We start from the raw sequence: 11203 nt of genomic DNA, 5'->3' as shown, positions 1-11203 counted from the left end.
ATCTTAAAACAATATGAGAATTAATCTAGGAAATCAAAATATCTTCAAGCATGAAGATAAAGATAGATGGAAAAATACATCATGTTGTCCCTTTTATTATGATAGTGCTGGCTATTTTCAGTTCGAATTTGAGCTCTTTAAGCTAAATGATATTTGTATGATAGAATCACCTTTGTCTTTAATCTTTTACTAATACTCTTTAACTTGTTACTTTTTGACCCTGTTTATCTGTCCTTTCACCTTCCTTCAGATTTACTGTGGTAACTTATAGTAAATCTGTCATTGTTTCCCCCCATTCATCTTCAGGTAGCTTTACCTTGAACATCCTTCTATATATCTTGTCTTCCTCAATGTATTTGGCAAAATTTGACTCGGTGACAAATAGATGTTTCACCTCATGCTCTAGGAAGAATAGATTTTCTAAAGTATCATATAATACTTTCCCTGTTGGAAATGCTTTGACTCCTGAAGTGCTTGCTTGTTCCTTGGACAATTTCTCTAATCTGTCAACATAGTCCAATTGGGTCATAAGTTTGTCATTGATTACCATGGGGCTGGGAAGACCTTTATCCCTCAAAATTTGAAGCTTTGCCATGAATATGTCAATGCCAACTTTCATGTTATGGAATTTTTCCTCTAAGTTATGCATAAGGTTTCTTTTAGAAATAAATTTTTTTATTTTAATGATGGCTTCTGTTTTGTCCTCCACATCAAGCTCATTTAGTTCATGCTTGGTCTTGCTATTCAAGAAATGGATGAGTTGATTCACAACCTCAAGTTGTTCCTTTACCTTTTGTATTGCTTCGGTGGCCACTTTCACCAGTTCTGTTTGCTCGAATATTACTTGAATTGATGGCCAAATATCATTGATAGAGTCAATGATATTGGCCCAGAGCATCTCCTTAGTTTTTCCTAGTGACTTTTGCAAAGTTAAATATTTTTCAAGGACCTTCATCTTCTCACCCATCCTTAGGGCTTTCTGTGCTTCTTCTTTCTACTGTATTTGGGCAAGCTTACAATCAGTTTCTAAGATTGTCACTTTCTCCTTAAGCCTCTTAAGCTCTGTTTCCTGGATGGACATTTCCTCCATGGCTTTCACTAACTCTGTTGTTTTCTCTGTTGAAGTACCTATTGTTGTAAATTTTGTTGTGACTGGAAGTGTTGTAGCAGGTGGAGCTATTGGTGCTAAAGAAGTTGCCAATGTTGAAGGGACTACAGTTTTTACTGTGGGAATGGCAGTTGTGGAGGTAGTGGCCAATTCACTCCGTTTGGACTGAATCAATGTGTCCAATTATTTCTCTATTTCTTTCAATTGGTCATTTAGATTTAGGACCAAGTCCATAAGCTCTTCTTGTCCTCTTTGTGTTTCTAGGACTTCTATTGTTTGTGGATGATGCGATGATGGAATTTTGAGTTGCTTCTTCAAAGAAACTATGTCATTATTCTTCTTCTTTGTCAACTTTTCAGTGGACTTTACATATTTGGGATCGTGTCCCAACTCAATGATTAAGTCCTCTAAGGACTTGATTCTGGTGTCTTTTGCCTGTGAAGAGGTCTTCTCCAATTGGAACTGAGATGATATATTATTTAGAGTTCTACAATTGGTGGGCTACGATGGCTTTCCCTGTCAAGGTGGTGCAAATCATCTCCCCTGTTTGTTTGTGAAACTCAATCTGGTCAATAGGATGTATGTCCTTTGCCAGCACTACAAAATCTATCTTCCGAAGTTAGTTACCGATCTTGGTTGTTGTGTGGTAGGCTTCATGAATGTCATTTGCATTTTTCCTTCTTTCACATCATAGACTAACATCAGCCTTGTCTAGTTGTTAGGTGCCATCTTGAGGTATTGTGCATAAGTTTGGGCCTTTAGCCTCTCATTCCTCGCTTTGATGTCTTTGTACCTTTCTCTAATATCTTGATCGTTTTCTGCTGGTATCCTAAATGAGGACACTTCAACACTCTGTTGCCTCTCCAACATCTGAGTATGAGACGTGGAAGGTTCTGGTTTGCCCCCAGGAGGAGTAGTAGGCCTACTTCTTTCTTTATCTGTGTTGGTGGCCCTGATTGTCTCTTTTGTGAATTCTTTCTCGAAGACAGGATTTAACCTCTGCCTTTTGACTTGGCTGGCTTCTGCATAAGTTTGTGTGGTTGCTCTGCCTAATGTAGTGGCCTCCTCCCTATTCCTTTTTAGGCTTCTTTCTTCATTTAGAGGAGTTTACAAGTTAGGGGGAGTACTCATATTTAGCTGTTGTGTACCTGTTTGACCTAATTCCTCTAATAGGTCTAGCTTCTCTGATTCTTCTTGTACCTGGTATTCTTCTTCTGTGCGTTATTCACTATGTGCTTGTGATTCTCCTTGTGCTTGAGATTCTCCTGGTGCCTACAGGAAAGAACCTTCATCAAGCCTTTTCTCTAGATCAATTAGTGCATTTTCAACAACAAATTCATTGCTATCTCTGTCCACTAGAGTATTCTCCACCCATTCCAACTAATTCACATATTTCTCTATTTCAACGATTCGGTGGTCAATGTAGGGAGTCATCTTATTTTTCTGTCTTTTGTTGCAGATGAAGTCACAAGGATCATATCTTCGTATGAATCTTTGTTTTAGTTTGAGCCTCTGAAGGATTTCTTCTGCTTCTCTTCCAGCTTCTCTGCCATTGCATACAAAGGGGCCTAGTTGATCTTTAATTTTGAGCTAGGCCTTCTTTTTGGCTTTAACAAAATGCACCTCATTTGAGTTGATTATCTACCTGTAGTAATCTAGAGCAAATAACGTCATTGGGAAGTATCTGGGCAGTTTATATGGGGCTAACATAGATCCTAATTTCTGTGTGATTTTGGTATAAGTACCAATCTCCCACTTTGTGTTGTTTTGATAGTTGTAGGATCCTCCTCATGTCTGAACTGATTCTTGGAGGAGGACTTCCTAGCAGCATGGTCACTACAGGATGTACAAACAAATCTATGAAGTCTGTGTATGGATATGGGGAATCATGCTTATGTATCAAAGGAGTCCAAAAAATTACTGACCTAGGATGACATTTAGTGTCAAGATTTTGGAAAGTGAATGGGAACTTGTTAGCTTGATAGTATAAGAAAAGGTGATACAAAACTAAAGAATATTTAAACACTCTTTCATTACTCATTCTCAAAAAAATTTCATGCATCCTATCAGCTATGTACTTGGCATAATAATACATGACAGTAGGGGGTTGTCTTGGAGTAAAAATGGACATGAAGGCTAAAATGATTTCATCTATGTATTCACTGGTGGTATAGCCTAAAACACAAGAGATCATTTCTACTATATCCTGACCAAATGGGGAAAATATGGTAGAAACATATGGAGGAGGTTCTGTATGGACATGCTTTCCCTCCTTGATGAAGGTCTGAAGCATTTCAACAATCTTGGCACCACTCCATAGACAAGCTAAAAAGGTGTCTATCCTATCAGTTTCTTGCATTTCGTCCTATAAGCCCATAATACTGTGGGTACGTGCAAGTCCCAATCATTTTGTTGCACATTGCATACCTTAGCCAATGCAGTCTCTAGTACTTTGTTAAACGCTTCTACTGCCTAGTTAGCTTGTCGATGATATGGTGTGCTTTTCATATGATACACTTGAAAATATTCTATCAGCGCGCTGATCACCTCATTCAGAAAATGTGTACTGCAATTGCTCATCAAGATTTTCAGACATCCGAATTGTGTCAATACGTGTTCAAACAGAAACATCGCGGCTGTTGTGACCATGCAATCTTTTACCGGCTGTGCTTCTTCCCAATGAATCTGGTACTCTGTCACAGTGATAACATATCTCATGCTTGTTTTTCCTTGAGGTTTGATAGGTCCTACAAAGTCGATCGCCCACTTTTCAAAGGGTTGCAACATCATTTGTGTATTCAAATGCATCTTGTCCCTTCGTGATGGCTTACCTGTTTTTTGACATACATCACAAGCCTTGCAATGTGCTTTTGAATCCCGTTGAAGGGTCGGCCACCACAACCCTGCGCAGAGAATCTTCTACATGGTTGCTCTTCCTGCATAATGTTGTCCCGTAGCACCCCCACGAGCGTCCGTGAGGATATTGCTTCGTTCAAATTTAGGTACATACCTTCCCAATATATCATCATTTCCCATCTTTTATAGGTGCCCTGTAATGACAGAGAAATTTGCTGCATGCACCAATAGTTCCTTCTTCTGTTGGACAGAGTACCCTTTCAGCGCAGTTCCAGTCGTGAGAAAGTGAATTATATCTTCAAAATGTCCATCCACTATGTGCACAGCAAAGAGCTGCACATTAGGGAATCGTTCCTCTAGACTAGTAGGTTCTTCTCTTGTCTCAATCCATGATAGGCGATCTAGTCCCACGTTCAATCATCCAGGCTTCACTACAACTTCAAAATCATATTCTTGGAAAAATAAAATTCATCTGCATATGCACCCCCCCAACACAGGCTTATTGACCAAGTATTTCAGTGGAAAATTCATGTGCATCTGCACATGTTGTTTTCCATATGCCTACATCCACCTGACCAAACTCGCACACAGATCATTTCATCCATTGTATTTGTCTATCAATCGCACCCTAGGCTCCCAAAATCCTATGCACATCATTATTCTACATTCGCACCAGTCATCAAAGCTCCCTTTGTGCATACCCCACCACCTCGCGGGCATAGCACGCGATACCCAATTCAAGGCTTGGAAGCATTTCTTTTCTGAAACCTCCATTTTGAATTCATTCAAGAATGTGTCTACCTCACTTAGGTCGTAATAAGTAGGCAGGTCTCTTACTTCTGTCGATACACAGTGTAGCGACCTTGTCATCATATTACAATTCAGTGTAGTTATGTCATGTAACCAATTCTTCCATCACTCTATCTCCTCATTTGAGTCTGAAGTACAGGAGCTTTCGCGCTCCCATGCAAGCCGCTCATCCATAGTGGGATTCACCCAGTTTTGGTTTCATGTTGTTATCTTATAGATGCAGTCCAAATCATCATCACTTTCATAATCGTGCACTGGCTCTGTACAACGCGATCCTTCAATAGGGTCTAGGGGTATAACTATGCGTAGTGACTTCTCAAAAATCATCTTGCGCTTCTTCATATTAATCACCTCATTCATGTCAGTGGCCCAATCAATTCCTAAGAGCACGAGGTAGGGATTGCTATCATAAAAAATATCTATCACTTGAAAGCCTACTAGCACACTCGCCCCCTCAATATCCATAGTGATTCCCTACAATAAACTCATGGGTATTATCTTCTATTGGTTTGCCATTCGCAGTTGAATAGGAGACCATTGTAGCGTAGGTCTCCCAATTCACTCCCATGTCTAAGTCAGCAAAACATTCGCATCCGATCCTAAATCCATAATTACTTGGTCCATTTCATATTCTCCAATTTGCGCAGTTAACCTCATTTCTCTTCTTGTCATTGTCTTATGCTTTCCAATCTTCTTGACTATGTGCGGTTCTCCTGGCGTGGTCCCAACACATTTTTTAATGAGTTCCTGTAACCCTTTTTCAACTTTACTATTGCGCAGTAACTTCATACATGTTTCCAAGAACATTGTGAGCATGGATGGGTCGATCTCCAGCTCTGGTATATCTTTTCTTCCTGAAGTGGAGGCCTCTACGAAGCTCTTCTTAGCTTCGATGAAGGTTTCCTAAGCATGCTCCAAATCAAACTCTGCTTCTTTCGCTAGAGCTTTGCGAACCCAAGTACTATCTTCTGGTTGTTTTTCTTTGTCATCTCCCATCGCAATTCCACTTTGGAGCACAATGTTCACATTTGGATCTTCCTCGCACGGCTCAAACCTCATCATCTACAGGTTCTGAGTCGAGGGTGGCGGTAGTGCTCCTTTGTCACATATCCTAGCTATTAGTGTAGGACAATCTTCGGTCTCATGATAAAAAAAGTTGTAATACAAACATGAAAGATGCATTGGGTTTGTACAATCATAGACATAATGTCTTGGCCCTCTACAATTGTAGCATATCAATTGTCCACGACATATTTGAGGTCCTCCTCTACCTTGGCCTCGTCCGCACCACTGAAATCCTATTCACGCCACTCTTGCATTCTGGTCTAGGGGCTGCGATTCAGCCTGAACTATGTAGGTGGGAGTTCTATCCGTCATCAACTCATAACTTCTACAAGTGCACTTGTCATGTCCCACTGACACACAAAAGTTATAGAACAATTGATGCGAATTTTGTGTATACTTCTGTAACAAATGGAAATTGTCCATAGCATGTTTTCCACCTATTTGACAAATTGCACACCAAAAAGAAGGCGTCGTGCTATGTCCTATTTTCACTTCCAACCTTAATGGCATCGGTCCTCCTCCTATGAGGTAATTTTTGAAAACCAGGAAGTGGTCCTTGTCATGACCTTGACCTTTGCATTTTACACACCACACCTCTTCGTGCACTTTTGGTTGAGCTGTCCTGTCCTATTTCAGACTTTCTATCTCCAGGTATAAATTATTCAACTGCGCGTGGATATTCTGAACTCCCAAGTTAGGATCCTGCATTGTGGTCTCATGTAGCCTCATCACAATCTCTAAGGCCTCTGCCTGAGTTGTTAACTTCTGTTGTGATAGTGCACTCCTCAGATGTCGTGTTAGCTATGCTACAAAACCATTCACGATGTTTTCCATCCATCAGATTCATATTAACTTCGTGAATCATACACTTCAGCCTCTGATCCAACTCCGAAGGAGTCTCGCTTCATAGCATCGTGATCTCTTTGAATCCAATGATCGAATGTGCTTCAGGCTTCGGCTTGCTAAATTCTTTGTTTAGTGCTACTTGGATATCCACAATTCCTGCATTTGGATTATCATTGGAGTACTTAATATACTAGGTTAGGGTGCGGTCCTACAGGGCACTAACCAGTGTCGCTTTCTTTATATTGTCATCTATAACTCGTTGTGCTCCCCATACGACTCTTACAATGAACCAAAATTGGTCTAGATCCTCATTTCCTAATCCCTTTAACACAAGAAACTTTATCGTGCTTTCCATATTGAATCACGGTGGTGGCGGAGGTGTTACGGGCGAAGATGGAGATGATGGTAGTGAAGCTGGTGGAGGTGTGGGTGGGGGTGGTATTTGTGAAATTCTTTGCCTTATCAAATGGATTGTACTTCACGGTAAGACCTTCGTGAGTTCTTCCTCGCCCCCCCGGAGGTGAAATCAAGGGGATATTTTTTGGTCCCTTACTTCCTTCGTTCCTGTAGGTTTTCCCAATTCACGTAGCCTCGAACATCAAGGTAATTACATAACCCTCTTTTCACACAGTAACATTTTAATCTAATTATTCAGAGACTTTACATACTTACCTCATGATCCTTTGAGAAATCATCGCTCTGCCTCATTGTAGCTGACTGAGGTGTCGACCACGAACTTGCTAATGAATCCTCCTATAGTTTGATAGAGCCAATGGTCAATGACGCACGTTATCTTATCCTTCGATGCTTCCAACCTGTGCACTAACTCTAGGGTCCACACAATAGGACCGTCAAGTTTCCACCTTCATTGGCTATTTGTTAGCTTCGCGATCCACTCGTACAGCTCAGTAGGGAAAGACGTGAAGAAAATTTCATGGATCTCTGTGTACAGGTAGCAGTCTAACCACTCTTCTTTTGATAGTTGTGGTTCATGTTTTCCTACGCCGTGAACTTGTGAATTCTTCTGTCCAACAAGCCTTCAATTTTGTTCTTAGTTGGATTCCAATGATATGACATCAGACATCTCTATGTAGATGCCGGTCTTGGCAATTGAACCATTTATTCGCTTGATGGGGCCTGACCCAGGATTGGAGTTATTTAGCCAAACAAATCCCTACACTACTGGCCCTTTTGGCATCAACCCGTGGAGTGTGGATTGAAGTCTCACCCGAAGCAGTATGGGGGGATGCTGGAACCAAGTTTCCACACACTTGAGATGTTTGAGGGGTTGATTTAGTCCAACAGTGCATACCATCGCATGCTGTGATGACCTGCATGACCTTCTTGATCTGTTATAATCGCCTTTGTGTAGCCCTAACCAGGGGCTGAGGTGATTTCGTGCTACTATGGCAATGATCTGCGCTACTTCCCTAAATTATACCATGAATCTTACTTATCTTCTTATTAAGGTTAGTTAACTTCGCATAAACATATATTTTATCTCATATTCTCTTATTCAACATATTCATACATGTTCGCACACCACATAAATAACAGAAATGTAATCATACCCAATACATTCAATGTAGAAAACAAGAGATAAATACATAGGAATGATATAAAACTTCTCTTTAGTAATTCTTCAATGGTTATAGACTCAACTTTCCCTACACACTCATCCGTAGCGGTCTGTGCACTCAGCTACGGACTACTAGGCCTCTGTACACTCAACTGCAGAGCCTTCTCCTACTCTATGACCCAAAGAATCGACTTTACCCTTAGATCTATCGCTATGCTTCTATTCAGTTATTGATTTACACTTAGAGCCTCTCTCTATTTATACAATCCCATGGTCTGCGGACCATGGGTAGATATCTATAGCCAATCTTACATTACAAAATTAATGGTGGATAACCCTATGACTCATTTACAAGTTACGTGCTCTGCACACACAAAATGCGGAGCTTTTACATTGAAGTTACAATTTGTGACCAAAATTTGGGCTTTTAGCCCCAAAAATGCCCTTGGGGGATCCCTCGCCAACACTACCGTATGTTGGTTGTGCAACACCAACTCCATTGAAAAATTGATCCTCATTCAAAACAAGTGTAGAGTCTGAAATGGAAGAACACAAGGAACCATCATTCGGAGGATGATCAGAATACGAAGACGAAGGTTGAGGTACAAAATACATGTGAAGAGGTATGGGACTCACAACCAACTCTGCATGAAAATCGGAAGGGGTGATGTTGGGAGGACGTGATGGTTTAACAAATGGTTGTTCATGCTCTCCCACATCATTCTATGATGGTTGAGTTGTTTGATGAGAGGTCGATGGACAGTCACTTGTGACAGCGACCAAGTCCATCTGTGATGGCACAACTCCATCACTAAAGAATTCTGAGTGGGGTTTTAGCTTGAAATTATTCTTGGGATGAGCATATTTATTAAGACAGTGCTCGAATCAGTCCCAAAGAAATAAAGATTTCATCTCGCTCTTTATAGCTTGAAACTATAAATCACAGAAGCACTCCCAAATATCCATAGGTGATTCATGTGGAGCCTTCCATTGTTGTAGTAGTTTTTGGTCAAGATGTTATGGATCAAAATGATAAAAAGTGTCTTCAATGAGATCACAAAAGTGTTCAAGTGAGTGCATGATGTCATCCCATAGGCTGCACAGCCACCGATGTGGAGATTTGCGAAGTGTGTATGCAAGCATAAAACTGGCCTGTTCATCAGAACATCCATCTTCCTTATGAAGCATTGAAAGAAAGTCATGCAAGAACTCAGGACATGCCACTTTGCCTTCACCATCATACATGTAATTGGAAAAGTGATCAAAAAACTCTCTTGTGATGGTGACATCTTCGAGATTTGAAAAACATCACTGAGGGAGAAGAGTGCAAGACTCCATGATAGATATGCAAAGGTTCAAAACAGGATGCACTACAAGAAAAAAGGTCATTGGTGAGGCTCATGCCTGTAATGGACATTTAACGTCCATCACCAATGTTGCATATGGTGATGGTCTTTAAAAAAGTGTTGTTGTAAGTGTATATAGTGATCGCCCTTTAAGATTTATCACCAAATCCACTTTCAATGACACTTTTGGTGAGGGTCGTTAAAGGCCCATCACTAATTCTCTCTTTGGTGACACTTTTGGTGAGGGTCGTTAAAGGCCCATCACTAATTCTCTCTTTGGTGAAACTTCTAGTGACGATCATTTATTGAACATCACCAATTACCTTTTTGGTTACTTTTGGTGACAGTCAATAAATGTTCTTCATGATTGATCATTCCAACGAGTTTTTGATGATGCTTCATGCCTATGGTAGACCTTTACGGTCCATCACCAATGTCGCATATGGTGACGGTATTTAAAAAATCATTGTTGTAAGTGTATATAGTGATGGTCCTTTAAGGTTTGTCACCAAAGCCATTTTCAATGACACTTTTGGTGAGGGTTGTTAAAGGCCTGTCACTAATTCTCTCTTTGGTAACACTTTTGGTGAGGGTCGTTAAAGGCTCATCACTAATTCTCTCTTTTGTGACACTTCTTGTGATGATCTTTTATTGACCCTCATCAATTCTATTTTTGGTTACTTTTGGTGACAGTCAAAAAATGTTCGTCATCATTGATCATTCCAATGAGTTTTTGATGATGCTATGTACCTATTACTATATTTTTTTCAAAAGATAATGATTTAAAACCATTGTTGTGGAGTCTTTTTCATTATGTGTCCAAAGTCATAGTGGTTATAATAGTTAGTCAATTTGTTAAGAAGTAATTAATGTGTATCATTTCCCTCAAGTCATAAGAATATAGTTTCCTATGACTCAACACATGATTCATCTATATTAGGTTTATTATATAGCAAATTTCCTTTAAATAAAATTCCACTAGTGTGTGTAGGAAATATATTATTTAATACATAATCAAGCTCTATCAATTCTATTAATGAGAGAGACCTAGTACTCCTCAACACTCATGGCACACCTTAACATGCTTTGGAATAGTGAACTAACATTCCTTGGCACCTCACATGTCTTGCAACATCTTTGTACCTGGAACATATTTGTACCTAGAACATCTTGCCATGAGTAGTATGTCCAAGCACATGTTGGCATGCCCTAGCATAGCATATCACTCCCCTATCATGTGTTGGCATGGCCTGGAACACCTTGGCATAATATTGGATTAAGAAACATTAGCTCTTGGCACACATTGGCACTTGGCATGTATTGGAACATATTATTAGTGTGCCTAGCATGCCCCTTTTCAAAAATATAATGTCCCGACATATTAACCCTCTTATGTGTTCATTTCCTTGCATTTTAGCTTGGTTATTCCTTTTTTTTCCTTGAAACTCCTTGACGCATATTGGCATGCTCTAGAACCATGCACATCCTAACATGTCTTAGCACCTGGCTGCATGCCTTGGCACTATTTGGCACATGATATCACACCCCGGAACTACCTAGCACACTCTATAACTTATTGACATTCCCTGATAT

This window comes from Pinus tabuliformis, chromosome 8 (genome assembly GCF_031772625.1).
Source record: "Pinus tabuliformis cultivar Carrire ecotype Pingquan chromosome 8, CPIR1, whole genome shotgun sequence".
Lineage (NCBI taxonomy): Eukaryota > Viridiplantae > Streptophyta > Pinopsida > Pinales > Pinaceae > Pinus > Pinus tabuliformis.
The sequence above is the reverse complement of the archived record's forward strand: the minus strand, read 5'-3'. Positions refer to the sequence as shown.